Source organism: Penaeus monodon, unplaced genomic scaffold, assembly GCF_015228065.2.
Source record: "Penaeus monodon isolate SGIC_2016 unplaced genomic scaffold, NSTDA_Pmon_1 PmonScaffold_21637, whole genome shotgun sequence".
NCBI classification, from domain to species: domain Eukaryota; kingdom Metazoa; phylum Arthropoda; class Malacostraca; order Decapoda; family Penaeidae; genus Penaeus; species Penaeus monodon.
This window is the reverse complement of record NW_023651520.1, coordinates 1-5,605: the sequence shown is the minus strand read 5'-3', so window position 1 is coordinate 5,605 and position 5,605 is coordinate 1. Positions and strand designations below refer to the sequence as shown.

At 36.2% G+C, this 5,605-nt stretch overlaps 1 pseudogene; it reads left to right on the top strand.

Moving 5' to 3' along the window:
- The first annotated feature begins 2,696 nt into the window (after nt 1-2,696).
- Nucleotides 2,697-5,586, top strand: LOC119570071 (annotated as a pseudogene).
- Nucleotides 5,587-5,605: the final 19 nt, after the last annotated feature.

The window sequence follows — 5,605 nt, the reverse complement described above, 5'->3', positions numbered from 1 at the left end:
AAAAATCCCCATTGAAAACGTAAACTTTAAACCCCTTAAAGTGGGTATTACGAAAAAAAGGGTTTGTAGTCGTTTTAACTCAATTAAAAATTTTTAAACCAATTCAATTTTTCCTTAAAGGTTAATGACTAAATTAAACTGACGCACATTCATGATTTGAAAGTAAAAGTAACTATCCTGTTGGCCCCGAATTCCTGTAAAAGAGTAGTCCTTTAACAGGGATTTTAGGACAATGGAAAAAAGAGTGAAATCTTGAAAATATAAAAGGTCCAAATCATGGTGGACATGAACTGCATACAAAAAAGAGGGGTTTGTGTGCGAAAAAAAACCGGATCGGCTTTTTGACTTTTCCCTCAAGTAAAATTCCAGAATATTCACAGTTGGATATGAATGTGTCCAAGTGCGACCTTATATTCAAAAACCTATGCGCTGTAATAGTTTACAAAAATAAGGGGAACACCTCATTACATTGCAATGATAAAGATACTAGTAAATTTATTTTTGGTAAATGTGCTCATGACACTACTGAATGTACTGAGAACACTCAAGTGTGCTAATTCTGGAGGCCCCCATCAATCTGGCTCTGCCGAGTGCACATGAGAGGGCATGCTGTTAGTTACCATAAAGCCAAGAGGAAAGTTGAAAGTTTGACTAGCAAACCTAATACTGCCTACGCTTCAGCAGCAGCTAACAGCAAAATATAAAAATAAACCCTATATATAATATATATAAAATATTATATATATATTATATATATTATATATATATATTTAAAAAATATTATGTAATATTTTATATAATAATAATATATATATAAAATTATAATTTAAAATATGCAAATTTACATGTGTGCATGTGTAAGTATTTTAAAATTTTTATATATTATATATATTTATTATATTATATATATGATATAATATATATATATATATATATATATATATATTTTATAATATATATATATATATATTATATATATATATATGTAATACACATTGTACGTATTCGTTTTGTGTGGTGTGGAGTGTGTGTCTGTGTGTGTGTGAAATATAGTGTGTATGTATATATATATTTGTGTGTATATATATATATATATAATATATATATATATATATATAAAATATGTATATATATATAAAATATATATATATATATATATATATATGTATATAATATATTAACACACTATGTACGTATTCGTGGTGTTGTGTGTGTGTGTGTGTATGTTGTGTGTGTTGTGTGTGTGTGTGTGTGTGTGTGTGTGTGTGTGTGTGTGTGTGTGTGTGTGTGGTGTTTGTGTGTGTGTGTGTGTGTGTGTGTGTCTGTGTGTTGAATATATATGAGTAAAATGTATATATAATATATTATTTTATATATATATATATTTTATCATACACACATATGTTACTATTCGTGGTTTGGGGGTGTGTGTGTGTGTGTGTGTGGTGTGTGTTGTGTGTGTGTGTGTGTGTTGGTGTGTGTGTGGTTGTGTGGTGTAAACATGTAAATATATATAATTATATAATATATATAATATAATATATAATATATTATATATATATAATTATATATTACATTATTTATATATGTATGTAAAGGTTTTGTGTGAGTTTTGTGTGTTGTTTTTTGTAAAAATGTAAATTTTATATATATATATTTTATATATATATATATTATATATATATATTATATAGACACACGCAAACACACACACATAACCCTTAATAATCAATATAGATATATTATATAATATATATATATATATATAATTTGAATATATGTGTATTCGAATACAAATATATTATTATCATGCATACCATATATATATATAATATTTATATTATATTTTATATTACATATTTAATATATATAATGATAATATATTATAATATTATAATAATATATAATTAAAATATATTAATTTAATATATATATATTAAATATATATTAATATTATTTATATATATTATAAATTTTTATCTATAATATATTAAATGATATAATGGTATGTCGTATATAAAATATTATAGTATACTGCATACAAAAATTTTATATATTAATATTATATATATATAATAATAATTATTATATATTAATATTTAAAAAAACAAACACACACACACACAACACAAGCAGCGAGAGAAAAGGGGGGGGGAGGGAGGGAGGGGGAAAGCGAGAGAAACCATATTGGAGACAAGTAAAGACACAAAATAGTTTTATCAAAGGGAAATGGTTTTGGAATAAAAGAGAAGTATATATTTTAAATAAATAATATAATAATATATATAATATAATTTAAAAATATTATATTTCTTTTTTTTTTTCTTTCTCTTTTTTTTTTCTTTGAAAATAATTTTTCTAAAACTTTTTTATTCCCCGACCCAATCGCACTCTGTGCTGCCTTGGGATGTTCTTTTCGGCTCATTGGTCCGCTTTCCATTACAGTTTGTGTTTCCGCGACCTTTGACCATGAAAATTAGCCTAACATCAGGCTAGGCCGGAGTATTTTAGTTTAGACTAAGCCATGTCCACTAAGTTATGTTAAGAATTCAGAACTAAGATTAACACAGGCGAAATGAGAAAAAAGTCGCACTAAAAATTGTCGCTGCGTATAGATGGCATGATCGGCGCAGCCATATAGTGGTCCTGACTGCGTGACTCCATTGCTTTCCAGTATTGAGTTTCAATTACTATAAATGGCTGAGCAAGCGCTTGGAAAGCACATCTTCAAGATGATGTCGTTTACCCATAATTCTTGGGGTAAGAAGGGCCGAAGGGGTAGAACTAATTGATAACACCGAGAATGTATCGTATTCAATGGGGCTTAAATGAAGTTTGTCTGTAAATCAAGTGAAAGATCTTTAATGCAGGCATATTTGCCTCCCTTGCCTTATTCCCCATACCATAAGGACTCAGTCTGAGAGTAACGCTTAATACTTGGGTGGATGAAACTTTTTGTTTCCATGTCCACAGGCTACCCCTGAAGAAATACATTTTAAGCATGCATACTTTAAACAAGGATTTTTATTGAGCATAGAGGTAGATGGTGCAAGGCTCTTATATCTACCAGTTTTTCCATGTAAAACTCCCTTTTTTTTTAGCAGCTTTAGAGCATAAACTGCCCATTTGGGCACTTGCCCTCCATTACAAGATTGGGGTTAAGGGGCGGTCTTTCCAGCAGAATGGTGGTCTGGATATAAAGATCATGGCACGGATCCCCAGATCTAGCTGGACTGATTTTTTTTTTTGGGGGGGGGAAAAGGTTTTCCACCCAATTTATTTTAAAATTGACTTTAGAAAACGGCAACCACCAGATCGAGAGCTGGTCGCTACTCCCTACTTTTTAGTGAACGATTCTTTAAACTGCTGCTGCATTTAGAGTCGAAATCGCAAAGTGACCATGTATTTATATGGCGGGGTCGGCCCACTAGGCCCTAATATGGCCCAATTTTTTTTTTCTTTATTTGGGGCTGCATTGTCCTAACCTACAAATGGTAGGGAGCAAGGCCTAGGTTCTAGGTTTGCAAGATGCCCCAAGTTTAAGATGAGCAAAATGTACAGCTCGCTTGGAGTTTTCTCTGGATTGTGCAGCTATTGCTGACAAGGCCGGAAAAGTAACCCTTTTTTTCTTTTAAAAATAACTTGTAAACCCAGTAAGAACTAAAAGTGATCTCTAGGAGCTCTGAGCTCTGGCCCCATGTGACCGAATAAATATAAATTTTATGGCAAAATTGTCAAAACTGCTTCCTTCCATTCAGGTGGTTGCTGGGACGGCAGTGGCCTGCCGACGAAAGGGTAAGTACTCAAACAGGCTTAGTGTTCGTACACCTGGTTCTTTTTTGTATCTTGACTTGCACTGACTTTCTTTTTTTCCCTAAACCCCAGGGTAGAGTGTTTTGAGAGAGGGCAGGTACCCCAACTCCAAATACATGTGATGGTTTTTTCGACTGCATACCTGATGGTACTGGGGGGCTATGAAGTGTCATTTGATGACTGTAATGGATTTGTCTACAATACCACCTCCGGACGTGCAACGGTGAAATGCAAGTAGGTATCTCAGCACTGGACCTAGTACATAACACACAAACTACAACCATGTGGATCTAATGCTTAAATTCTTTAATTTCAGTGTCGCTCCCGAAGTGAGCGCAGTGTTACTACAGCATATCCCAAGTATCCTACTTGTGTGAGGTCAGCCTGATGGCTTCGGGGTGTGCTGACTGCGGACCATGGTCGTGTGTGTAAAAGGGAAGGCTTGTCCGCCAGTGCACCAGCACAAGATCCTGCAGTATTAAGACTACCTATGGAGGTGCAGTATGCTCCCCAGGGCTTCCAGCTAATGTACCTGCCAGAGTGGAGACGCGTTTGTCCGTGATCTCATGACCCACAGAAGTTTTTAGCGCTCCTCCACTGGATCCAGCCCTGAGGATCACGTGTGCCCTGATGGTAGGTTTTTGAGAGACCCTTAATCAGTGTCGCAACCAAGCCAGCCTTCCAGCTTGTTGAACGGCCTGGTGCCCTTTGCCAAGCTCGAAGACTGCACGAATATTACTCTTGCATCTCGCTTCAACATGGTGGCTGCAGAGACTGTTCATGTCCCCCAAAGTGGAACGCTGTTAAACGAGGTAACAGGACTTGTGAAGATCCTTGCTCACGGACAATGGTGTGCTATGAGGAAGGCAGGTTCCCAGATCCCCTGACCGCCGCAGCTACTATGAATGCCTGATTATTGGTGGCCTAATGAAGCGTGCCCGCTACCAGTGCCCCCATGGTTTTTGTGTGGAAAAACTGATGATGCTGGTGATGGGGGGGCATGTGTGGAAGACCAGAAATGAATTTGCATGACTACTTCACCCGCTTAGCATTCCCCAGGGCTGTGTCCTGACGAGAATACAGGTATGGCAGATTCTGGTTAAAATCCTTAACTAGTCAAATCTAAATGGGTTTTTTTCTCGCAGTATGTGAGCAAGGACATTTTAGGCCCTGGGCCTCGGGCTTGGTCTGAACAGCAAGTGTTGCACTAGCAAAAATTTATTTGTATTAAACCTAATACAATTCTAAATTTCAGACCCATGCCTGGCAAATAACGGTGGTTGCCATGGAATGCAGATTTTTCGCAACTATTAATGGCGGTGTGAGTTTTCACTTGCAAGGCAGGTTACAGTGGTGATGGATATTCATGTACAGTAAGGCAGTGTGCAATGTCTATAGCATGTCCCATTTTATGGCTCCCACACCCCCCCTAAGGTTACTCCCCACTAAAATTGCATATTTCCAGATGTTGATGAATGTGCCGTGGCCAACGGCGGCTGTTCTGCAATGGCTAGCTGCACGAATACTGACGGCAGTTACCGTGCGAGTGTTTAGCAGGGTACACTGGTGATGGCTTTGCCTGCCAAGGTGAGCATGCTTGCAGAAGCAGACTTCTAAATTATTGCAATAATTATTAAGTGGCTAATTGCTTGTTCATCATCAGATATCGATGAATGCTTGGTTGCAACGGTGGCTGTGGTACAAATGCCTTGTTTTAGCAATACTCAGGCAGCGAGCTGTATGTGCATAGGTTACACTGGGATGGCTTACTTGGTAGTTAAACAAGGGGATG